The sequence below is a fragment of the Ictidomys tridecemlineatus genome, chromosome Y, assembly GCF_052094955.1.
Source record: "Ictidomys tridecemlineatus isolate mIctTri1 chromosome Y, mIctTri1.hap1, whole genome shotgun sequence".
Lineage (NCBI taxonomy): Eukaryota > Metazoa > Chordata > Mammalia > Rodentia > Sciuridae > Ictidomys > Ictidomys tridecemlineatus.
Window position 1 is genome coordinate 24,418,515 of NC_135494.1, and position 27,131 is coordinate 24,445,645.

Consider the following 27,131-nt stretch of genomic DNA (forward strand, 5'->3'; position numbering starts at 1 on the left):
GTGAACACTTGTTTTGTCTCTCTTGGGCAAATAGGTGTGGAATCACTAGTTCATGGCATAGGTATTTGTTTAGCTGTATGAGATATGGAGAGACAATTTCTCCTGAAGGGCTTTACCATGGCAGACGTGTGAGTCTCCAGTCTCTACATCCCTAGCGACATTGGACGTCCGTGTCATTAGTCATCCTGGTATATGTATATTTCGACCTCACTGTGGCTTTCATTTGCATTTCCCTCATGACCCATAATATACATTTGCATATAATCTAAATTTTATTTAAATATAGAGTCATTTCACCTCCTTATAAAACACAGTGACGAGGAGGTTGCCTTTAGCTATATTCCTATTTTTCACACTAGATGAGTTCCTAGGGCTGCATATGTGGTTGGGCCTGACACGGGACTCTGAAGGCCTGGTAGGCGAGAGCCTGTCGCACAGCAGTTTGTAACCTCAGGTCGGCAAATGCTGGCGTGCAGCAAGCATCCCAAGACACAAAGGCAGTCCTAACAACAGCACTGACAGCCTCCAGGTCTCATAGTGACAGTCCCAGAAAGACTAAAGCCTGCTTTTCAATTAACTAAGAGTTCTTTCTGCCTTCTGAAAAATAGACAAGCAGAAACTCAACCGTCTGAAGCCCAGATTCAAAATAAGCATTCACAAACAGTAATTTGAATTTCCTGATAACTGCACATAAATAACTTCTACTTGCCTTCCCTGTCTAAATGGGTGATTATTAATTCAGGATTTGGCATTCTCCTAAGCACTATATCAAAAGTGTCTCAGAAGTGCTTCTTGCAGTTTCTCTCCTGCCTCTGATTGTCAACAACAGCTACTTGAGTCTTTAATTTTTAATGACTGGGAACCTAAGTTATTTGGGTACTATAATAATAATTACTTCCCCAGGATGTGGGAAAAAGGAGGGACAGATGTGGCTGTGCTCTGGGGATCCTACGTGAACTAACCCCTTACCTTTCTATAGACGTTACCTGAAAGGTTCAGTGGGAGAGCCACAAAATTAGCCCAAAAGGCAGAGTTGATGGGCAAAAGCTCATGGGGTGACAGTTTTGAGTCTGTTTGTGGTTAAACCTTTTAACTCCCTGTGACTCAGTTTCTTAATTTGCCAAATGGGGAGAGTGGAAATTACTACCTGATGAAGATAGTAACATCATTCTTTTTTATTTTTTTTTTTGGTATCAGGAATTGAACCAAGGAGTGCTCAATCAGAGCTCCACAGCCCCACAGCCCCACAGCCCCACAGCCCAGCTCTTTTTTTATATTTTATTTTGAGACAGGGTCCTTTGCTAAGTTTCTTAGGGCCTCACTAAGTTGCTGAAGCTGGCTTTGAACTTGCATTCCTCCTGCCTCAGCCTCCTGCGTTGCTGGTATTACAGGCATGTGCCACCATGCCCTGCTGACAGTCACACCATGAATCATTAACTTGCCCTTGCCCAAGCCCTGGAGGGCTCCTCTCCCTCAAATACTGGTGCTCCCCAGGACAGAGCCGAGCTTGATGGTGTCCTGCCTTTGTGCTCTCAGCAGGTTACTCCATATTTCTGAGCCTCAGTTTCTTGAGATATGTTCTAGTCAGCTTTTTTTCTTTTTTTTTTCTGCTGTGAACAAAAGACTTGACAAGGACAATTTTAAGGAGGAAAAGTTTATTTGAGGGGTTACGGTTTAGAGGTCTCAGTCTGTAGATGGCCGACTCCATCCTTGGGGCTGGAGGTAAGGTAGGACATCAAGTTGGAAGAGCATGTTGGAGGAACATGGCACCAGGAAACAGAGAGAGAGAGAGAGAGAGAGAGAGAGAGAGAGAGAGAGAGAGAGAGCGCTCTCCTTGCTACAACAAAATATATACCTCAAAGGCACATCCCAGTGACCCACCTCCTCCCCCACACCCCACCTGCCCACAGTTACCACCCAGTAATCCCTATCAGGGGATTAACTCACTGATTCGGTTAAGGGTCTCGTAACCCAATTATTTCTCTTCTAAACCTTCTTGCATTGTCTCACACAGAAGCTTTTTGGGGCCACCTCATATCCAAACCATAACAAGCTGTAAGTTGATAATAATTTCCACATCTGAGAATTTTTATACTATCAAAAAATTAGCAGCCAATACTTATCACAGATCCTGATATGTAATGTATTTTATAAATGTTATGCTTTGTGGCCTAGACATATATATTTGATTGTTCATATTCAATTTCGATATTTACTTATCAATAATTGAATATATTATCACCTGATATAAATTATGTAGCTGTTAATATAGACTATACCAAATATTGAACATTACTTATAACACATAGTTAACAGTAAGAACAGAAAACCAAATAACCTCTATACCACAAAACAAAAATGTAGAATAAACTAGAACCAACCATTTACAGAAAAATACTAAAAAGAAGTGCATGTACAGTCAGTGAGAGAAGGGACGGGAGAGGATGTGTGTTTACACTGCTTTCTCCACGGGGAAGAAAAAAAAATGGAAAACACGATTTCTTTCAAATGAAATTCTTTGGTGAAACCAAAATAATAACGATGGCCATTGTATTTGTCTTCCAGTTTCCTGGCATTTAACACTGATGCGATTGGTAACCTCACTTTTCTGTTGAAGGCTGTGAATTTCCGCGAGAGGGTTCTTCAGCGGTGTTTGGTGGCCAGAATTTATCACAAGGTAAAGATCAGTCATGTTGTATTTCTTCCTTTTGACTCGTGTTTGAGGCCCTCCTAGCTGGTGAGCTAGCTGCTAAATTTAGCAGAGGCTGAGTCAGCTTAATTACAGGCTTGGAAAGGGCCAGCTCAGGCAGCCTGGGCTCTGGAGCCAGCGCCCCTGTTTAACCCCTGCGTGTCTTTTACGGTCCATCTACCAGCCTCATTCGGCTGCCCTGGGAGGTGGCGAGTGGGGTGATTTTTTAAACCCTTATTGAATTGAAAACTCATTGTTCCACACGAATGACAAATATATTGCTCTCTGGAGGGAAAGGTTTATCAGTTAACATAAAGATTAGCATCGTCTTAGTTTCACGCACCCTTTTTCCTATGAATCTGCAAAGCATCGTCCTTTGTATAAGCGCTGGTGGGAATCCAGAGGGAATATCCACCATGTGCAGTACTGGCAGGGTTGGCCTGAGGAAAGGTCACCCCACCCAGCAATGTCCAGTTGTCCTCTGCCCCAGCATAAATAGCCAGGAGACCCTAGGAGAAGGCTTTGCTCACCCGACGTCTGTCTTGGCTCTGTGTCCAGGGCTTAGCATGCTGTAGCCAGAATCAGGCTGCTGCTCTCCCTCGGCACAGGAATCAGGTACCCAGGGGTCAGAATTGGGTGCCAGCAACTCTCCTGCTCTGGTTCCTCTCTTTTTATATCAATTACACTGTCTGTTTTCCAAGCACAGAGAGGGTAGGAAGGAGAGGGTAGGCGATGCCTGGGGACGGGTGTGCTCTCAGAAAATACTCTAGAGGCAGAAGAGTCCTGGAAGCAGCCATGGTTCCTTGGGGAACAGAGTCACACTGGGTGAGAACCTGCTGGAAGCAGGGCTTTGGGCTTGCAAATCAGTTCGCCCTCCAGGAATCCATCTGAGCTGAGGCTCTGCCAGCCACAAGGGCACAATCAGATGGGTGCAAGTGGCTGCATGTCCCCTGGCCTTATCACACATGGAACCAGCCAAATATTAGAGAAGAATTTAATCAAAGCAAAAATGCTGTACTTGGAGAAGTACATGGAAGACAAATCAAAGAAGATGAATAAGTGGCAGAAGTTTGTATAACAATGGAAAAAGGGCAAGGGTGGCTGGGTATGGTGGAGCAGACCTGTAATCCCAGCTCTGGAGGCCGAGGCAGGAGGATTGCAAATTCAAAGTCAGCCTCAGCAACTTACCGAGGACCTAAGAAACTTAGTGAGACCCTGTCTGTAAATAAAAAATAAAAACAGGCTTGAGATGTGGCTCAGTGGTTAAATACCCCTAGATTCAGTCTCTGGTATCAAAAAAAAAAGAAGAAAAAAAATAAAGAAAAAGAAAGAATGAAAGAAAAACGAAAAGGCAATATGTAAACTAGCTTCCCGAGACTGTAGGAGAGCCAGAGCTAAAACAGCAAGAGAAGAAAATAGACGCAGAGTGAAACTGCAGCAGAGCCAGCCTAGGGGTGGCACGTACCCTGAAATGTCCAGACGAAGGGAGCAGAGACGGTCATCACAGCCATAATGGAAAATATTTCCTTAGTGTATAAACATCCCAGATGTTAATGGAAAAACCCTGAAATCCAGAACAGAGAATATCATATAAGCAACAGACTGAGAGTGATAGTTTACTCAAAAAGAGTGATCAGACGCAGTTTCACTCACATGGCTTTTCTAGAAAATTACTCAAAAACCTACTCCATAGGACATTTAAAAGAATCAAAATCAAATCAATAATAAGTTTCAATATATGTGTTTTTTTTAAAATAATGACAAAATTAGTATAGATGCTAAAGACTTTTTTTTTAAATAATGAATTAAAAAAAAACTTGAGTAACTGGTTGTGCAATAGATTGGATCTATCCTATTTTTAAAGGTAAGAGGAAAAGTAAAGTGAAGACATGCTGAATTTCTTATTTTAATCACAGGGTAGTTGAAAGGTCTTGTTTTATTCTGACTGTGATATTAGAGGAACTCAGATTAAAGTACATATTTCATTAAATTGAAAACTAACATGAATACTGAACACAGGATACTCATTTTTCAAATCACCATGGAAGACGAAGCAAAGAAGATAAATAAGTGGCCAGAAGTTAGTATAATCAGAGGGGTTGCAAAAAACAGCCCAGAAAGCGTGTCCTCAGAGCTGCTTCAGGAGTTCCCACTGCTGATCCTTGGCTGGAGAATTTCTCCAGGATTGAGTCCCAATCTGCTTCCCATTAATTGTGCCTTTGTCTCTAATTTGGCTCAGTGTAGTAGCCCACTCCCTGGCCCTGGAAGATTAGTGCTTTGATCTGGGACTGCATTGATCTGGTAATTCCTTGAAAACTACACTTCATTACAACATGATCTCTGGGTTCAGTCCACAGTAAATCATGGAGAGGAAGCTTTGATGCATTTCCATCCTGGAAAGGCAGAAATCCCTCCAGCTCCCACCCTTGGAAGGTAGGGATTAGGTTTAGAATGGGTTACAATGTGAAATAAAAGAGGTGTCAATCCTCTCAGTAAAAGTGCCTACTGTCAGAGATTAGAAACAAATCTAAGTACAGACATTCTGAATAGAAGCAAATATAGTGGCTGTATATACATTGGCATATATATCACAAGAATAATTTTCAAATATACTTTTGAAAAGAAGATGAGTAAATACATATTGGGTAATAACAAGATATTTTCAGAAAGTTGGTGTCTCAGTCAGGTCAGGCTGCCTTAGCAAAGTGCCACAGGCTGACGGCCTTAAACACTGGGAATTTATTTTCTCACAGTTCTGGGAGCTGGAAGTCCAGGATTGAGGTCCAGAGTTGGTTTCCCTGAGGCCTATCTCCTTGACTTGCAGGTTGCTGTCCTGTTGTTACCCCTCATGACTATCCCTTTGTGCATTTGCACCCCTGGTGTCTCTTCTTATGAGGACACCACAGTCATATTGAATCAGGGCCCACCCTAATTAACTTGATGCCATAGGAAAAGACCCTATTGCCAAGAAGGTCACATTCACAGGTAGTGGGAATTAGTACTTCAAAATGACTTTTTGGAAGATACAATTTAACCAATAGCAACAATATTCATTTTTTAAATGGTTTCAAAGCAAAAATATAATCTAGGGCACTCCCAGAAATGTATGGTCTAAAGATAAAGCCCAAGGTGTAAGTGTAAAATCTTCTAAAAAACTGAGAAGCATCAAAGGTAGGTCTTCAGCCAGGCCTTTAATCTCTTAATCTTTAAGAGATTAAAGATATGTTTCACAGACCCTCTCCAACTATACAGCTTCTAGGAAAATTAAGACCACTGTCTGAAGCCTTATTCATACTCCAGTGGTGTAATGTCAAAGAGATTTGTGATGTGACTCTTGCCTAATTGACTGAACCTCCACAAAGATTCATAGGAGATGCACAAAGTTTTTAAGAGAATTGTATTAGCCAAGCCTCTTTCAGCTCGTGCTGGAAAGTGCTGAGACAGTACAAAATGAATACAGCCTGTGAGCCACCAAGCCTCCACCATCAGGAAGCAGACTAAGAAAAGCATCCAGCATGAATACACGCTGCCTTACATGAAAAAGGAAGGATGCCTCAGAAGGAGGAACCAAGAGCCCAGGGATGGAGCCAAGAGCCATGGATAATAAATTTCCCCTGAGTTCAAGTAGGAGTGAGGCCTAACTAGGGAAAGTTGCCTGGCTGAGTTCAGATTGTTTTAATTAAAAAAAAAACAAACTTATTTATTTATTTTTTTTGTCAACAGATAAAATCCCACTGATTCTTAATTAGCCAGACTCATTTAATGCCTGCTGTGAAAACTCTGTGGATTGCCCAGAAGTTCTATGACCTGAGAGGCTAGCCCTCTTCTTCCCCCACCTAGTGAAATTCCATACACTGTTTTCATCGTAGATGTGCTTTCCGCATTTCTCAGCACAGGAGTCATGTTTATGCTATTTTCTGTCCATTTTGATTGGAGCAGAGATGATCAGCCTGGGCCAATCAGATCCTCTTTTCTGTAACTAGGGAATTGGGACAAAATCTTCAGTTATGTTTTGTGGCCATTGGCATCCTAAGATGTCCCCAATCTCCATTTAGTTGGATATAATGCTAATTTAGTTATTTTGGAAAAGTGCTGGCTGATGCTACTATTAATACTTTTAGAGGAATGGACAATAATCTGGTCCTTTGCAAAAAGACCACTATGACTTTTGAGTTCTTCCATGATTTCAGAATTTCTATAGAACACTAATGCCTATGTTCCTTCTTTTTGAACAAGAGCAGTTATCCTGTCCTGTCCCACCACTATATGTTGGCCATGTGGAGGACAAGTAACTTGCCTCCTTAGTTCAAAGCAAGAGGAACCCTATGTGAGGAATGGCACTTGACTGGGTTTAGATGATGAGATTCTGGAATTTGAGCTAACTCTATAGTGGTATAAAACCCTCGTGGGAAGGTGTGAATGTGTTTCTGGAGGAATGTGAATCATGGTGGGCCAGGATGGCCAGGATCCAAGATGGCCTTCAGAGATCTTTCCTCCTGATAGTCAAACCCTTGTATCATCCCCACATTGTACACAGGTTGGTCTGTGGGAGTAATAGAGCACACAGATGAGAGGGTATCTGCTGAAAGCAGGTTATAAAAGATACTGTGGCTTGTGCCTTAGTTTCTCTATCTCTGTCTCTCTTCCTCCTCCTCTCTTCCTCTTCCTCTCTCTCTGTCTTCCTCTTACCTTTTTTTTTATATTTCTCTCTACCTCTTCCTCTCTCCCTCTCTCTTCCATAGTTCATCCTGGGGAAAACCATGTCATGAGCAGCCCATGTAGCAGGGAACTGAAATTTCTTACCCAAGTTCTGTGAATGATCCTGTGAGAGTGTCCTCTAGCCCTAGTCAATTCTTCAGAGCCCACAAGGACTGGGACAGTCAACAACTTGACTACAGCTCACGTGACAGCCTGAGCCAAAAGCACCCAGCCAGGCCTGGGTTCCTGACCCTCTGAGACACAATGTGTGACATAATGAGTCTTTTTTTTAATTTTAAGATGCTAAATTTGGAAATAATTTGTTGCATAGACATAGATAACAAATACAGCATCCCAAATAAAAAATGATTCAAGATTAGTATTAAGATATACATTTTTTCAAAACAAACTATATATATATATTTTTTTTCTAAACCAATATTTCCACTTAATAATATAGTGTAATGCTCCTTTATGCCAAAAGAACATGACTGCATTGGATTCCGACACCTCTTGTTTTTCAGTAATTATGGACTGTGCCATACTGAATCCTCAACAGCACAGTGTTTAGACTTTATATACTGCCAAATTGTTCTCCACAAATGTTGAACCAAATTGTACTTTCCCAGCACCATATCAGGGTTTAAATCTCTCCATGGTTATTTTGCTAAAACATTCTCCAACAGTCTATATTCAGGAATCTATTATATTCTTTTCATATGTTCATGTTATCCATACTAGAAAAATAGATCCACTGTAAAATATCTGCTTTAATTCTATTTCAGCATAGTATTGGATGCTTATTGGAACTAATGAAATACTCAGAAGTCTATTTTCTACCTATAATTTTTCCCTACCAGAGGAGTTGTTTATTTTTTCCTAAGGGTCTGTTTTGTAGTTCGGAGAGAAAAAAACCTTCACACATACATGGATGTTTTCTGAGTATAAAATAAACATCAGGCATGTAGTGTGGTGGGGAAAAATTAGGGTTTTAGAATCAATGAGGATTTCCCTTTTCTGAGCTGTAGCTTCTCCTTTATAATTTGGGATAAGAAAAATGAGTGTAATACAAACTTGCTGCATGGATGTAATGAGATGAAACATGTAAAAAACTATTTTAAAAAGCTATAAGTCTTATGGTCATGTTAATTCTTTTAGTTACTGCCATTGATGTAACCATTTTTATGGTCAATGAAATTAAGTATCATTGAGCTGGATTTTCTAGAGCTAGGGGTGTGGGAAGACTGCAGACATTGTTAAGCAAGGTTCCTGCCTGAGCTAGGTCACATCTAGTTTTAGCCCAAGGCAAAATGAAATAGGTACTAAGAGAAAACCTGCAAAGTTAGAGAAAGAATGTGCACTTCTATATTCTAGTGTATATTTCTGGACCAGTTTTTTGCTCAGCTAGCTATAGACTGGCATCTGTCCACCTGTATTATTTTGGAGTATCGTGAAATAAAATGATTCTGTTTAGCATTTGAACATCTGGCCCAAACAGAGTCTGGACAATAGTCTTTGGGTGCTGTCCAAGGAACGGTGATTTCATTGGAATTCCACATTCCCCTAAAAATTACCCTGTGATTCGGTTCAGAATCTTTAAATAAAAGAGGCAAAAAAATATGAATGGGCTTCAGAAATATGCTTTTCTCCTCAGCTCTTCAGTAATCCTCTGGAATTTTCTTCAAAAGCACATTTCACTTTAGAAAAGTTGGGTCAGCCTTCAAAGAACATTCTAGAACCCAACTTATTCTGGAGGAACTACCTGGTCCCCACCAATATGAGCGTGCACTCCTCTGAGAATGCATTTCCCCCTTAGAGTCAGAGTGTCACTCAAAATGGGGCCAAGGATTGCCCTTGGGGTTGCTGGTGGCCATGGAGCGAGCCCTCCCTGGATTCCCTGGAAGCACGCATCTCCAGTTTTCCAAAATTGTCTGCAAACCCCCTCTCATCAAGGCTGCTGCATCACTTTCCCTTTGGTGGGGGAGGGAGAACAATGACCCATGGCTCATCACATTGAGAACACCCTAGTAGAGACTTCTGTCATTCTACAGAGAAAAATCTGTCCAGAAAAAGGTGATCAGTAATCAATACGTTTAGCCAGTGATTTTATTTTCAACTATGCATGACAGAATCAGACAGAGGATGAGGCAGCGGAGGGCTGAAAACTGCCAGTCAACCAGGGACAGAGTCGTGTCTGTTTCATCTCGTGGAACATCCTCCCACTCTCTGTCTACCACTCGTGTGTGAGAGTCCCCTGGGAAGGGTCTCTTACAGCCACCTGAAGCAGGATACCCTCAGCACCCTGCCAGGCTAAATCACAAGGCAAGGGAAAGGAAAGGGGCTTTTCAAGGAACACCACAAATGATCATGGAAATCCAGGGCAGTGTGCTGGCTTGCTTGCTACTACCCAGGGGCTTGTTCCTTATTCAGGGTTCTAGATGTGAAAGGGGATTTGGTGGAGACCGTCAATAAGATGATCAGAAATGGAACATTCTGCATTCTATTTAGAAAAATTCCTGTCACCTACAGTTGTTCTTGTTGTGGCCAGTGGACGACCTGACTACTCTTTGAGTGTGCATGACTTTAAAGCTCTTGATTTAGATCTTTAAAACACAATTAAAACCACAGTGCTTTTGAAACGGTGGTCTTTGTAGCAACAGTATCTTCACTTAGCTCATCTGGCTGGGCTTGGGAGTTCATCTAAGTTCTCATTTGTGGAAAATGCAAGATGTCTGTGTTGATAGCTGGAGGCACGTTTATGGTGCTTGTGGAGGAAAAAAGGCCATTGGAACATCCTTCAGTCAGTCCTTAAGAGCCTTGGTCAGGGGGTAGCTGGTAGGCTCAGAGGGAGCTGAGACATACTGTTGTGGGTGAACCCAGAGAAAGTCCAGAGCTGATTTGCTCGTATTCCATGAAGAATTTAAGGGTAGGTGTGGGGGACAGTGTGGTAGTAGCCAGTTATTATTACATTTCTAATAATCTGCATTTGTTCAATTTCTAAAAACCAATACAACAACCTGAATGGCAGGTATTTTACAAAAAAAAAAAATCTCATGGCACAGAAATGTCAAGAACTTTGTTCCAGATTCTGATCATCAAAAACAGGAGAAAGGATTAGAACCCAAATCCCTGAGTTCACAGTTTGCATTGAGCTTGATGCATCTTCTCACTCCCTGGGCAGAGCGGGGCAGGGAAGCTGGCCTGAGGGAAGGGACCTTTTTGGGTCTCCAGAGCACATCAGCTGTCTGTGCAGAGGCCGCTTTGTGCAGAACTGAGGCTTCCTCTCTGCTGACTGGTGCTTGAAGGTACTGGATGTGGAACGTGTTCCTTTGGCTCAGTGAGCCATCAGATTCAAATCCTGACCCTCCTGAGACAGGGAAAGGGTGATGTCCTGGTTAGCTACATGGTGGCCCAGGAAGGAGTAGGTGATGGTCTTCGCCCAGGAGAGGACAAGAAGGAGACCCAAGGCAGGCTGAGGCCCCTGTTGGTTCCCAGGGCTCCCCTCACTTCCAACTTTCTCCATTTTTCTCTCACAGAGAAAGCCCTAAATCCTCTTTCTAGAGAAATTTTGAGAAGGGAATGGAAGAGAAAGGAGGAAATGGAGGTAAAGGTAAGGGACAGGGAAAGAAGTCACAGTCCTGATCATGACATGGGAGGTACAGGGTTCCCATGGGAGTGTGGGGCTGGAAGGGCCCCTCAGGTCATTGAGTCAGACCTACCTTCAGATTGAGGAGGGCTTCCTCTGGGATCACAGTCACCCAGGGCAAAGGTGGGACAGGGCTCTGACTAGGCAGATGGCAAATATCTGTTTTTCCTCAAACTCCCACCCATTATTTTCAGCAGCCGTCAGTGGATCTTTCTAGGTCAACCCCTCGTTGACCCACCAAGAATTTTCTGTTTTCCTCTTTCCTACCACATTTATTAACTGGAACCGAGAGGTGTTCTTTCTCCCCCAATTATTTATGTATTCCATTATTATTTGCATCAATATGTATCCATAGATATTCATCTTGCACTTTGTGTTCTAATTTAATAGTATGGAGGGGCCCCTGCCTTTTTTGATCATTTGCTCACTTGGGGGCTCTTTATGCAGCGTTCCTGCCAGCCCTGTAATCCATCGTGTCTCCAGGTAGCCCTGGGTCCTTCTCTTGGAGAATGGTATTTAAAAACCAATGTCTGGTCACAACACTGTCACTGCTGGGGACTGTCCAAAGCTGGGAAGTCAACCTGTGTGTCTGTGAAGTCACATGCATTGGAATCATGAGCTGTGCTCATGGCTCTGTGTCCAGGGCAAAGGGCTCATCACCTACCTCCTGTCCTCTCTGGGACCTCTTTCTCTGGGACAGTGGAAACCTGGCTTTTACTGTCTATTCCCCTCTTTCTTATCTGCTCATCCTGGCATGCACGTGAAGCAGTTTCAGAATCACCGGCTCATGCCCCTGTGAGACACGTTTGCTAACTGGAATACGGTATTTTCCACTGTGACTCTATCCTTCCAAGCAGCATTGCCAAAGTATCTTTAATTATTTTTTTCTTCCCCCTGTCAGCATGATTATGCTATTTATTTGGTTTTTTTATATTTATTTTTTAGTTGTAGTTGGACACAATATCTTTATTTTATTTATTTATTTTTTATGTGGTGCCGAGGATCGAACTCAGGGCCTTGCATCTGGTAGGCAAGCACTCTACCACTGAGCCACAGCCCTAGCCCTATGCTATTTATTTGTAACACACATTCCTATTGTTGTATTCCACTTTGAGTTCCTTTACATCCACTTGAGTTTTCTTGGCTATGTGAAACATCGCTAAGTTTGCTATACAGAGAGTACCTTCAGAGACCTAGAGGTCCTTTCTCACCCTAGCCACTCCATTTCCATCTCTTTCTTTTTTTTCTTAGCTAAGTGGCAAGTTTCTTTAGTTTCTGGTTTATCCCTCCTGGATTTCTTGCCCATAAATGAGCAGACGCATGTAAGTCTCCTCACATTTCCTTCTTTCTCCTATGGAGGATAGAACACTGTGTTACTCCTTGTATTTTTTTTCCACTTAACAGTATGTCCTGCAAATCACTCTAATAAGTTTATAGCGATCAACCTTATTTATTTTTAAAAACTGCAGAGCAATGTAGTGTGTGGATATAATTTGGCTTGCTCAAAGTCCTATGTATTCAATTATGTGTTCAGTCCCCGCCCCTCAATTTTGTAACTATAAATAATGTTACAATGAAAAACTTTATGGATATAAATTTTGGCATCGTTGGAATTGTAAGTTTTAGGCAGGTTTCTAGAGATGTAATTGCTGGGTCTAAAGGTAAGTGCATTGGTAGTTTGGATAGACATTGCCAAATTCCCCCTCAGAGTAATGTGAGGCTCCCTCCCTCTGAATGCTGCTTGAAAGTCCTGTAACGGGGAACCTTTTCCCCTTTCTCAGTGAGAGATAAAGATTGAAACCCTGAAACTCCAGCAAGAGGGAAAGGGTGGCAATGGCAATGTCTATTTGTCAGTCTCCTCGGCGGAATCCATTCTTGTGCCTTTTGAGTTCTGGGTTTGGCAGGTGAGAAGTGGTGTCTCCACATTGCTCTAAACAGAGTGACTACAAGCGGTTTTCCAGCTGTGAGGGGGTCACTGTAACATATAGTTCAAGTATTGCTGGTTCTCGTCATTTTCCCTTTTCTCCACAGGGTTTTGGTATATTTTGTCCATCAAGTTTTTAGAGTACTTTCTACGGGAAGGATCATTTTGTCATAATGCAAAAGTTTTCTGTCAATTTGAAGTTTGTATTTTGACTTTATTTATGGTGATTTTTAGCCATGCAGAAATGCTTTTTATAGTCTTTGGGTTTTTAGCTCACAGTTAGAAACCCTTTCCCATCCTTGGGAAAGATGAATTCCCCTCATGGGAGCTTCAATATTAATGACCTAGAGAGTCAGCGGATCGAGTTTGGAATTGCCAAAGCAACTGAAAATTGAGGAGGAACATCCAAAAACAGGAAGAAGTCATAAAGGGAACCTTCAGACTATGGGTATGCACACCATTTAGATCCTTGACCAATTCTTGAAATACCTGTGGAAAGGCAGGGACGATGACAAGGAGCTCAGGGAGTTTTAAGCTGGAAAAGATTAAAGAAATTCAGCCCCTCATGCAGAAGTCAAGTTTTTAATTGGAATCCTGACAAATTAGAGAAGTACAGTACACTCAGCGGGATTTCCATGGAAATGCCAGAAGGGTCACAGCTTAGAAGTAAAATGATGTCCCAGGAAAAGGGATTTGCCTAAGGATTAATGCTAAAACTAAAAGAAACCAAAGCAAACCAAAGTAGATTCTTCCTGACAAGGCAGAAAACCAAGCCTCCACAAGTTGAAGTTTACCTGCTAGCAGTTTAACTGCATGCTAGAATAAAACCAACACTCTTTAGGGGAAGATATCAAGATTCCAAGTCAGTCTTACCACAGCATCCACTTGACAATGAAATAAAAGACATGTAAAGAAATGGGAACATGTGCTTCATAGTCAAGGGAAAAATCAGTCAATAGTAAAAGACCTAAAGGATGAAACAAATGACCCAGATGTTGGATGTAGCAGACAAGGATCTTTTAAAAAATATGAGTAAATATATTAAAAAGTGGTCAGGAAGATATGGATGCAATGAAGGAAGAGAGGGTGTTTCAGAAGACTTTGGAAACTAAAAGTATTAAGTGGGAAATATAGAACTGAAAAATCCTCTAAATACAAAATTAATTGGATGATATTAACAGCAGACTGCGCACAACAGAGACTGCACACATCTGTGAACCTGAAGATGGGTCAACAGAAATCATTTGAACTAATGTTCAAAGAGGAAAAAAATGGATAAAATGAACAGAGCATTGATGGCCTGAGAGACAGGATTGCACACCCTGGTATACGTGCAATCAGAGTCTTAGAAGGAGAGAGAGGCAGAATGAGAGAGAATTTTAAAAATTTTTAAATGTTATCAAAATAGCAGTACACAAATTCAGAAAGCTTAGCAACATTGTAGCAGGAAAGGATTAAAAACGAATATAGACATGGAACACCTTATAGTACAACTTCTAAAAATCAAAGACCAAGTTCAGTCTCAAAAGTAACTGGAGAAAAATGCCACTGGGTGCAGACAGCAATGATAAGCAAGATGGCAATCAACTTCCCATTAGAAATTGCAGAGCCAGAGGACAGTTGGGAGATATCTTTATAGTGTTGCTGAAAGAAAAAAAAATCTATCTAGAGTTCTCAATCCAAACATATGCAAGACCTGAGCTCCAAGAAATGCTAAGGAAAAAACTATATAAACTATATAAACAAATGGATCTAAATGAAAATTCAGATCTAAACTAAAGACCACTTAAATTGCTAAGTGTGCAGGATTTCTTAGAATTTAATTGGTTCTTTAAAGCAAGAATAATTATTTAGGGTTTATGACATATTTAAAAGTGAAATATATGGCAACAGTGTCATGAAGTATGGACTGTTGTATAAATGGAATCGTTCTATTCTAAGGTCCCTGCATTACACATGAAGTATGGCGTTGATTCAGCCAGTGTGGCTCAAGAAAGTACCCAGACTTGGGTGGCCAGGGAAGGCATCAGAGGCAGCAGTAACACCTCTGAGCTGGCTCTGCAGTCTTCCCTCATTCTCATCCTAATTGATTCTCCTTATTCTGTGACTTCCAGAACTTCGTTAATGTCAACCACTAAGCTCAGTATATTCTTCATTGTCTTTTTTTTTTACTCATCTGAATTCTAATACGTTTTTTGAAAGCTCAATTTTAGGAAAAAGTTGTATGGACCTATGTTCTTGGGTATATCTTAGAAACAGACACAGCAAAATAAGGTGACTTCAATTGTGAGGGAGGAATTATCTCTGTCTGTACTCAATGACACCAGAACCACACTGAATCACTATACAACTATAATTTGACACTTTCACCTTTATTGGAGCTTTTACATATTAGATTTCCTTAAGCTCATGACACCATAGTCATCTTCTTCCTCACCCTAAAATTCCCTGTTAACTGAAGCTCTAGTCCTCAGTCCTAAAAGCTTTAAACTAGCCTTACTTAGATGCCCATTGATCCCCTTCAACCAGAAAATGATCATGCTGGGCCATTCTGCTTTCTTCACCATGCATCAGCCCTTCTTTTCTCCTCTTTCCCTCTCCATAGCGCCTTCATGGTACGGAACACAGGCTGCTCACCTGGTCTCTGAGGGCTTCCTTGACACTCACATCCCTTCTCTAGTGCACATGTCACATAATTTCCCAGGTCAACTTTCTGTAAATACTCACTGTAAACCTTGCTCTTCTGCTCACAGAAACCCATTAGCACTATCTCCCACTTAATTAAGATAAAACCCTTTGTCACTTGTCCAGAGATTCTCTATTGTGAGGATCCAGGTGTCATACCTGAGAACCCTCCAGAAGCAGATTCTGATAGATCTCTGCTGATTTCATTTCATGCTTTTGTTTATTTTTGTTTTAGAATTGAAAATGCTCGAAGAATAAAAAAATAAATCAGTCCGTGTTGCATTTCTACTCACCTAAATAATTTCCATTCTCTGAGACTGTTTTTTCTTGACTTGAAATATCTTCCAATCTCCAGGTACTATGAAATATATCCCTTACCTCAAGGCTGTACATCAGTGGATCATCCATCACTTCCTTCTCTGAATGCATTTATCACTGACAATTTATGTAGCTCAATTAAATATTTAAATATTAAAAAGAAGAAAGTATTCTGGGGCAAAAATAAAAACTTGTCAATACAAAGGAAAACATGGACGAAGGAACAGAAATTGAAGGAGACAGACTACAAGTAGCCATGTGGTAGACTTACACCCAACAGAATCATTAATTATATTAAGTGTAAATGGCATAAGTATTCTAATTAAAAGGCAGATGTTGTCATAGGACGTTAAAATAAGGTCAAATATTTTAAATGTAAAGACAATAACAGGAAAAGATATAGCATGAAACTACTGAGCTCAATAATATCAAAGAGCTCATTCTGATATCAGTTAAAGCAAAATTTAAGACTAAAGTATAGCCAGGGAGAAAGAGAGTCATTTCATGACTATTAAAGAGCCACTTGAGAAGACAGAATAATCCTAAATAGCTATATACCATAACAGAGATTGAAAAGACATGAAGCAGAAATTGACAGAAACATGGGAGAAATGGATGAATTCAGTAACCAATGAAATAAGTAGGTAAGACTTCAGCATGGCTATAGAGGATGTGAACAACACGATTCTTCAGTGCAGCCTTCTTGACATTTACAGGTTTTTGTTGAAAAGTACATGCAGAGCCATCATGTTGGCTATAAAATATCTTAATAACTTTGTAAGAATTAAAATAGTATAGAGTGGTTTTCTATTGACAATGGAATTGAATTAGAGATCAATGACAAAATGATATCTGGAAAATCTCCCAAACATTTGGCAATTAAGCAATACATCTTAAAATAAACTGTGAATCAAAGAAGGAATCACAAATGGAATTAGGAAATATTTCAAACTGAGTGACAATGAAAATGCAACATGCCAAATTTTGTGAAGTGAAGGAGTCCTTAGAGGAAAATGTAGAGCTTAAAATGCTTATTGTAGAAAATGAGAAGTTTGTAAATAAATAATATAAGTTCTCACCTTAAAAAGTTAGAAAAAGAAGAGCAAACTAAATACAATAAAGGTTAAAAAATAAACATTAGAAAGAAACTAATGAATTAGAAAACAAATTAGAGAAAATTGATGGACCTGAAAGTTTGTTCTTTGAAATGATTAAAAAATTGATCCTTAGCTGTACTGGTCAAGAAAAATAGAGATGGTAGAAATGAACAGCATTAAGGATGGAAGAGGGGACATCATGACATGCTAACACACACTACAAACATTGCAATATGCTAAGAGAATAACCCACCCTAAATAAATTTAAGAACTTAGAATAAATTTCTGGAAAAATACAATTCTCAAAAGCCAATAAAAATAAAAGATCTAAGATGTCTATTAAATGAGTTTAACTTGTCAGGAAACATTCCTGCAAAGAAAGTTCCATGTTTATATCATTGTATTGTTGAATCTCATAGTCATTTAAAGACAAAATATATATGCCACATTTTCTTAATCCATTCATGTGTTGATGGACACCCAGGCTGGTTCCCTAGTTTGGCTATTTTGAATTATGCTGCAATAAACACGGGTATGCATGTATTGTTGTAGATAAAGATGACTTTAATTCTTCAAGATAAATTCTGAGAAATGGTATTGCTGAGTCATGTGGTGGGTTCTGTGAATTGTCTATTGAGGAGTCTCTATATTGATTTCTACTGTGGTTATACTAATTTATGGTACTACAACAGTGCAAAAGTGTTCCTTTTCTCCATATCCTCTCTAGTATTTATCATTATTTATATTCTTGATGGCTGCCACTGACTAGTGTGAGATGAAATCTCAGCATCGTTTTGATTTGCATTTTCCTAATTACTAAAGATATTGAACATTTTTTCATATATTTGTTGTCCATTTGTATTGCTTCTTTTGAGAAGTGTCTATATAATTGATTTGCCCATTTATTAATAGGGTTTTTAGCGTAAAGTTTTTTGAATTCTTGATATATTAAACATATTAATCCTCTGTCAGAAGAGTAGCTAGCAAAGATTTTTCATTCCTAATTGTTTCTTATGCTTTTTAGTTCGATGCCATTCCATTTATTAACTCTTGGCATTATTTCCTGAGCTTTAGGGTCCTATGGAGAAAGTCATTGCCTGTACCTCTCTACTGGAGTTTTGAGCCTACGTGTTCTTCCAGGAGTTATAGTATCTACTCTAATTCCGAGGTCTTTGAACCATTTTGGGTTGATTTTTTGTGCAAGGTGAGAGATAAAGGTCTAGTTTCATTCTCCTACATATGAATAACCAGTTTTCCCAGCACCATTTGTTAAAAGGGTCTTTTATTCAATGTGTGTTCTTGGTACCTTTGTCGAGGATCAGATGATAAAAGATGGGTGGGTTTGACTCTGTGTCTTCTATTCTGTACCATTGGTCCATGTGTCTGTTTTTATGCGATTCTTGTTACTATAGCTCTCTCAAGCTGATTTGATAATTCATATGGAGAAGCAACGGCCTAAAGTAGCCAACATAACTTGGACAAAAAGCTAAAGTCATGTGAAGATCTAGTGCTGCTGGATTTCAAAGCTTAGGCTAATACTGTAGTCTCCAGGAAGGATGGCGTTGGCATAGGATAAACAGAACCCGGGAACCCCACAGAGTCCAGAAATCAAACCACACATATTTGTTCACTCAATTTTTGACAAACATAAAAGAAATGTGATGATGAAAAACTCAGGTTTTTAGTAGTTTGACAATCAACTAGATATTTGAATGGAAAAGAAATGAACTGCAGCCCATTTTCCCCCATGGGACACAAAAGTTAGAGATTGATCATAGACCTAAATGTAGAAGGAAAAACTAAAATGGACTGAAGATAGTGTAGGAGAATGTCTTTGGAAGTTGGAGTAAACTAAAATTTCATAGGAAGACACAAAAGCAGCAATCATCAAATTAAATATTGATAAACTGGATTTTTTCCAAGAGGGAAAAAAAATTCATTCTCTAAAAGACACCAACAAGAACACAGAAAGGCAAACCATAAGCTTGTAGAAAGTATTTGTAATATGTGAATCTGACAAAATGCTTTTATCTAGAATGTATAAAGAACTCCCACGATGTAATAATGAGAAGTCACAATGTAAGCAAAATTGCACAAAGACTTGAAAAGACACCTCACAAAAGAAGATAAAAGAATAGCTAATGAGCACATGAAACTTTGCTTAATCTTATCAGTCATAGGGAAATAGAAGTGAAAAACCACAGTGAAGTGCTTCAACACCCACTGGCCTGGTGATGAGGCAAAGCAATCCAAACTCTTGTGATTTCTAGTGACAGTCTAAAGTGGTCAGAGCTACTCTAGAGAGAGCAGTTTGGAGCTTTTCCTGTGGGATTAAATGAATACCTTTCCTATGATCCAACGCCTTCCCTAGATATTTGGCCAAGAGACATCAAAGTGTGTTTTCACATAAAGACTGTATAGGAATGTGGGTTGATTTTGTTGATGATAACTCAAACTGGAAACTGGAAATTAAGTGTTCATCAGTTAAAGACTAGATTAAACAAATGTGGTTTATTTCATAAAATGGAAGGCCACTCAGTAACAAAAAGGAGTTCTAAACTTCTGCTTCATAGAACAAGCTATGTGAATTGTACAGACATGACATTCTTCGGTGAAAGAAGTCAGACACCAAAGAGCTCATGCTGGGCCACTCCATTGATGTGACATTCAAGAAGGGACACAACTAATTAATGGTGATGTAATGGTAGGATCAGAGAGGGAGGGTGGTGCTTCCCAGGGATCTCAGAAAGGTCTGGGGTGCTCTGTATCTTGATCAGCTTGGTTCTGTGGGTGCACTTGTGAGAAACCATCGGCTGTAAACTAAGACACCTGCATGCTCCACGTCTGATGCAGTGTGTCGTCTCTCGATGGAGGACATCAAGGTCTGACTAAACAGAGCCTCACAGCAGTTAGCTTGTCTACATTCCAGGCTCTTCATCTTTCCACTTGAGAAGTTAGAAACCTGAAGTCCAACAGGAGGCCTCAGCTGTTGGGTTTTGAAACCGACTGGATGAAGAAATAAGTTGGCCCGTGTCAGCAACGAGTATTCACCAGGGGTCCACTGTGTGCCAGGCTCTGGGCTAGACATTTTGCAAAGTCACATTGAAAATTAGCGTGGTGCCAGGCCATGGTGGTGGCCCAGGCTAGTGGCCAGGGTCACAGAAGTCAGGGAGAGAGAGCTGTGGAGAACTTGGTCCAACCTGAAGGCTGGCAAGAGTCCAGACGTTCTTTTGAGTTCCTGACAGGGAGGCTAGACCTCAGGAAGCAGGACTCTGGGAGGCAGTGAGAAGTAGCCAGTCATGGACGGTGGGACAAGTCACCCAGACAGGATGTAGGGACAGGCAGAGCTGTGGAGATAGGCAGGTCTGTGGGGACACGTGCCAAACTCTAGGCTTACGATTGAAGAGCTCACTTATGAAATGAAATGGCATTTTTCAGCTTAAGGTCCGCCAACTCCTGGTGTGCTGGACTGGGAGTGACTGCACCAAGGTTCTCAAAGTTCTCCCCGTGGGGAGTGGACTCGCTAGAGCTGCTGGAGGTGGCACACAAGCCTGAGCCTGCTCTTCCATCTCAGCCTGCCTGCTCAGGGCCAGTGGCAGACCCTGTGGCCAGTGAAGGTCATGGGCGTTGGCTGAGTTCCTGATGTCGTCAGGAGCAGCCCGGAGCCCAGCGTCTTACCACAGAACCAGCTGCCTTCTTACGGGACTAGGAAAAGGGAACCAATAAAGCGGTCAGACCACAGGCCCTCGTGGTTTCCGTGCCAGCTGGTGGTGGCAGCCGGCCCTCCCACTTCCCGCAGCATAGAGGGGTAGGAAAAGTTGCCTCACAGGCCAGGTTGGAGCAGTGGCCCCTGTGGGGACCAGGCATTCTATATGAAGCACACCAGTGACACATGGCATCAGGACTCGACATCATGCAGAGAAGTGGGTGAGATGGTCCTGCCCAGGCTCCACACCTCCTGGCCTGGCTCACTTTGAGGGAAGCACTAACTCAAGCCTGACCTGCCACCTTGGCTAGACACCTTGCAAAGCCACACTGAGGTGCTGGTGGTGGGTGCCCAGGCCAGCCAGGCATGGAATCCTGAGAGCATGATGACAGTCGTCCACATGGGGCTACACTCCGGACCTGTGACAGGCCACTCCCCACCTAAAATTCCTGCTCCCATTCCTGCCATCCTCCCTCCTGCGCCTGCTCACCAGCACCTTGGGCAGCTGGAGTAGGCTGGTTGTGAGATCTCTATTTAAGCCCAGGTGTTAGGTGCATTCACCTCTTATTCACGAGCATCTCAAACTCATCGCCCTTCTTCTTCTTCTTCTTTTTTTTTTAGTTATAGGTGGACACATACCTTTATTTTATTTTTATGTGGTGCTAAGGATCAAACCCAGTGCCCCAGGCATGCAAGGTGAGCACTCTGCCACTGAGCCACAACCCCAGCTCCACCAAACCCATCTCCCTTCTATGTGCACATAAGCTCACAAGTTGCCTCCAAGTCCCAAAGTACATGCTGGTTTTAAAATTCCTAAAGGCTGAGCCACAAATAAAAGCAATTAGTGACACTGGAGGAGATCAAAATGCTTAGGGGAAGCTCAGGTGTAGAGCTAAAGAAGACAAAGCCATTCACATTTTTACTGACTGGTCCTTGTTTAGAAACCGCTGCTCCCAGTGACTCCTGTGTGCTAGGCCCTCTGAGAGACACGGGATGCAAAGACAACTAGCACCTGATCCCCGTCCCTGCCAGGGGTGGGCGGCAAAAGCCCTGTGCTGGGAGAGGGTACAGAGCCGAGGAAGGGCTGCCCAGTCTGTGGGAGCACAGACAGGGGAACAGGCTGCTGTGAGAACAGAGTGATAAACGGCACAGCATGTCATTTCCTCCCATCCTTGAACACCCAGCCACTTGGCATCGAGGTCACATTTGGCTGGAGGGGCTGGTGAGAGAGGGTGACTATGGGGGCTGGAGGATCCACAGTAGCGAGCCTGTGTGCCTGTCCTGGGGGCTAAAGACTTCTCACCTTCCCTTCTGGAGACAAGGCAGTGGCATCATCACACAGGTGTGATAGGAAGATCCTTCTGTGATCAGTGCTGAGAGTGACATACTCAAAAGCCACAGTCACCAGCAGCCTGGAAGTAAGGACACAGCCCTGCCGTGGTGGCAGCAGAGAGGCTGGAGAGATGGGTGGTAGAACTCTGGGCCACTGGGGCTGAATACGGAGTCAAAGGTGCACCCTGAGAAGACAGGACGCCGTAGGTGGAGATGAGTCTCAGAGTCCTCAGGAGTCCCCAACGCAGTGCGCTTACTGCTGTCCATGCCAGTCCCATCACAGACCCAGCCCAGATCCCTCTGGGTGGGTTTTGGCAAGCTGTCCCCATTGCCTTTCACTCAAGATACCCAAAATGCCTCTCCTAGCTGCCTCTGGGCCCTGCACCAGCTGAGCTTCTGCAAAGATTCAAGGAACAAAGTTCCTGAGACCTAATTTTCTTCCCGTATTAAATGCACATTTCTCTGCCTTCTGTCAGCTGTAAGCAGTGGCTGAGGGCAGTCAGGTTCCATAACACCGTCTCTGCTGAATGCCAAGAGCATATTACTGAAACAAGATCTTTGTAGCTGACCAGAATCCAAATGCACTTTGGTGCCTGTAAAATCTATTTAAGGCCTCTTGATTTTCTTTCTTCTATTCCTCCACCAGAAGAGTGAAGGAAGAAATTTTAATAGGGAAGCTGCTAAAAAAGGGAGATGGTATCATACATTTATTTACATATCTGCTGTTGGAAATTATCTAGATCGCTTTCAGGAGTGCAGAGTTCAAACGCACACTAAATGACTAAAGAGAATGCAAGGCCCAACAGTCATCTTCTATTCCTGAAGGCTGAGTAATGAGAAGCAGGATCTTCATTGGACATGAAAGGGGGAAAGGAGGAAAATTAGGAGGTAATAGATTCAATTATAGCAGCCCTTTGCCAAGGCCATATTGATTTTGTGTCCTGACAATTGCAGTTAGTCTCGGTGGGGAAGCTCTTAGGAACCAGGTCAGACTCGGGGTGTGCAGGTTTCCACTGCTGGAACTTTTGTGGGGGACATAAGTGGTTACACCTCCCCTGGGGAAGCTCTCTGTCTTTAACAGTGCTGGGCCCAACCAGAGCCTGTGGGCAGTGTGGGTGCAGAGGAGGCTGCAGAGACCCAAAAGACCCCATGCCTACTGCAGTGCTGGCCCCCTCCACCCAGTGCATTCTCTTACTCTCTCTCTCTCTCTCTCTCTCTCTCTCTCTCTCTCTCTCTCTCTCTCCTCTCTCTCTCTCTCTCTCTCTCTCTCTCCCCCCTTTCTTCTCCCTTCATCCCTCCTTCTCTCCCTTCCCCCCTCTTCCTCCTCCATCTCCCTTCCTCCCTCTCAGTCCAGTTTCTTTTTGGCTTCCACCCAGGGCCCTCACCTTGACTCTCGTGGAAGTTTCCTTCATGTGGTCATCATGGTGGTGACCGTCCTGCCCTGGTCAGAGCATTCCTCACATCACAGCATGGTAAGGGCTTGCATGGGTGCACAGAGAGCATCAGAATCACACTGGGTAGGCTTCCTGGAGGAGGTGACATGTTTCCAAGCCCAAGGAGGTAGTTGGGTGGAGGCAGAGGCATTTTGATGGAGAGAAAGGCATGTTCAACTATCTGAAGCAAGAGAGGTGGCAGGTGTCCCGAACCGGGTGCACATCAGGATAGGGGGAGCGATGTGTGCACATGGGGTGTGTTTGAACCCAGGGGAACCCAAGCATTGAGCTACACCCCAGCCCATTTTTATTTTTTGTTTTGAGACAAGGTCTTGCTAAGTTGCCTGAGCTGGTGGTCTTAAACTTGTGATCCTCCTGCCTCAGTCTCCTGAGTAGCTGGGATTACAGGTATGCTCCTCCACAGTGGTGAGTGTGTCTTTGAGTGCACATTTACTGAGAACGTACCCTGTATCAAGCCCTGTGAGCAAGAAGGTGTCTCTGCTGCCATGGACCAGTGTGTCAGGTTGAGGAGACACTAGTATGAATAGCAGCACACGCTGTAGTGCCCTGGGAAGCGGGGCCAGCATGGTTTCCCAGGCAGGTTGCACTCTAGATTTCCCTCCTGTCTATAGAACAGAGATCTGTGTCTGTTCTATAGACAGTTGCTAGATTTGCTGGATTCTTCTGGGGCCCTTCTGTGAAATTGGAGAGTCTTCCTTGCAGGTGACCAGCCCCTCAGGGCACATGCTTGCACGTAGGGTGTGCCCAGTATGGCCCAGGTGCCAGGTCCCTCCACACGATCACACTGTGGCACTGTGTTTCTCTAGGACAATGTGTTTGGATCATTCCAGCCCCGCAGCTCAGGAGGCGCCTCTCCAGATGAGGGTTGTCCCACTGTTCTGCCCCGCAGAGCTGCCACATACACCTTCTGGATATGGGGAGGCTGTGGTGCAGTGAGGCTGGGAACAGGAGGCTGTGGTGCAGTGAGGCTGGTGCAGAGCTGGCACAGGCCAGGGCTGGGCAGGGAGAGCATGGCACAGGGCAGAGCACACTGGCTTAAACTCTGACCAGGCCCAGCATGTCCCTGGGCCTCAGAGACTGATCAAGCACCGTCACTGCCCCTCCCTCTAGCCACCAAAGCCTGTCTCGGGTATTTCTAGGTACTTCAGTGGTCATGTGTATAACATTAGAGGGAATTTATCAGAGTGACTCAACCATCAGGGTCAGATCGTCCCACAATGCCCACCAGCGGGCTGGACAGCTGGGGAGGCCAGGAGCTTCCCAGTCTAAGAAGCTGGAGCCTCATAACAAGAGGGACCGACCATGCAGCCCCAGTCAAAAGCTGAAGGCCCATCGAGAGGCTGAAGAATCTGGAATCTGATGTTGATGGGTGATGGCAGCAGCAAAAATTCATCTGCTCAAGAAGAGTGGATCTTGAGCATGCGCGAACACTTCCCCTTCTTCCAATTTTTCTTCCACCCAGGCCCTGCCTATTGGATGGTGCCATCCTCATTCAAAGCAGATCTGCCTCTCTGTTCACTGGCCCACATGCCAATCATCTCTGGAAACGCCCTCACAGACACACCTAGGCGTCTCAATCCAGTCAAGTTGACAACCAAGTGTAAGCCTAGCAGTCTGTCTGGGGTATTTGCAGGACACCTCCTTCTCCTTCCCACAGGAAACAAGCTAGAGTGCAGAGGTGGGTGCCTTCTCCCGAGTCTTCTTTACTTCCTATGTGGCAGGATGTTGAGGAAGGTTTTTTATCTGCTGTCTTGGAATTGCACTCTGATTCCAAGCTTAGGCAAAGGTACCAAGCACCCCACAGTCACAGTTCAGTGTCCAGGGAGTCACTGCCTGAGGCCCCAGCGCTCTTGGTGTTAGGAAGCTAATTGTTGAGGACCTCCCTGTACCTGCCTGTCAGCAGAGCAAGAGGACATCGGCTTTTGGAGAGGGGAGAGGTCAGGCACAGAAGCCACTGGCTGAGAAGGAGGCCTCCTCTTGCTACAGCTGAGCAGAGGAAACCAAGTTTAATTGGGGGGAGGGGAGACTAGAAGGAAAAAGGAGAAATAACTTGAGGTCAAAGATATGAAGGCCGGCTGGGGATGTGGCTCAAGCAGTAGCGCGCTCGCCTGGCATGTGTGCGGCCCCGGGTTCGATCCTCAGCACCACATACAAAGATGTTGTGTCCGCCGAAAACTAAAAAGTAAATATTTAAAAAAGATATGAAAGAAGAATAAAAAAGAAAACAGTTGAATTAACCCATGAAAAAGAAAGTAGAATATGGTAGTGTGTGGGGGGGGTAAATACAGAAAATAAAATCCAAAGGGAGAGGAAAACCCAATAAAAAGCAGATAAATAATACATAAAGGCAGAAAAACAGCAAAATTTAAAATGTAAGAAAAAAAATGTGGTTAAGTAAGCCCAGGGGGAAAAAAAAGACAGAAATAATGGCTCATTGAGGTGTAAGAGAAAGAAATATAGAATAAAAAGAAAGACAAGGATGCAGAAAGAAAAATACAAGAAGACAGAAGTATACACAAAGACCACACACTCACACACACACACATACTCTCACACACTCACACTCTCACACACACTCACAGTCACACACTCACACTCACACACACACAAGGAAGACTGAAAGTCAAACAGGAGGATAGAGAGGAAGGCGCGGTGGGGCCCACAGGGTAGGAACAGTCCTTCCTGCCTGGTGACCATCACATCTTCAAGGATGCCCCTGAGGCCAGCAAGGCCACAGGAGGGGGCTGCAGGGACTCTGGAGGGAGACTGCCAGTGTCATCACGGAGAGTTGTGGGTCGGACCCACAGAGACCCCCAGGGCCTTCCTTCCCAGGGCTGGTGGGAGGCGCAGAGGAACCCTAGGGGTGTGAGCAGGGCACTGAGGCCAGCTGTCCACCGCTGCACCTACTACAGAAGAGAAGAACAAGGAGGAGAAGGAGAAAGACAAAGCCCTTGTGGCCTGGGGACATCTGGCTCGCCACACTTCAGCCGCTCCAGGGCTTCCTCTCCCCTGATGAGCAGGCTTACTGGTCCAGTCCATGGGCCACTGGGGACAGGTGTGGCTGTCCTGAGGACAAAGAGCAGAAAGGGGGGGTCACTGTTTGACCTGGTTTTACTTACCCATAAAAAGGTTTTGAAATCGCTGCACAGAGGACTGCACCCGGTATTTGGTGGGCACCACGTAAGACTTGCCACGCCTGCCATGTGCTGTGGAGTCCAGTCTCCACACTGGGTGAGGCGCTTCTGTTCTCTGCATGAGTACCTTTGCTGGTCAAGACCGAATTCTTCTTTCCTTCTGATTCCACCTCTATCCACAGGGAAGAGGAGAAGGTAGAGGAGATTCAAGAATAAGCACAGTAGTTCAGGTGACACATAAATGGATTTGGGACTGGGTAGAAGGGGAGGGATTTTTTAAAAACTTCCAAAGACAATAGCCTAACTGGTCTAGAAGGTGGCAATACAGAGGGGTGACAACATTGAAAAGGCCGGATGCATTTGGCAGAAGATCTTGTGCTCAGGCTTTTACATGACTGTCCTAAAAAAAAAAATGTCCTCTAGTTGAGCTAGAGGCCAGGCAGGGGTG

At 43.3% G+C, this 27,131-nt stretch overlaps 1 pseudogene across 1 annotated transcript in view; it reads left to right on the forward strand.

The window, feature by feature from the left end:
• LOC144371895 (acyl-coenzyme A oxidase-like protein) overlaps positions 1-27,131 on the forward strand; it is a 275,541-nt pseudogene that overhangs the window by 200,437 nt on the left and 47,973 nt on the right. The window contains exon 15 of the transcript XR_013431978.1: positions 2,566-2,682. The product of XR_013431978.1 is annotated as an acyl-coenzyme A oxidase-like protein (transcript). The remainder of the gene's footprint in view (positions 1-2,565; positions 2,683-27,131) is intronic.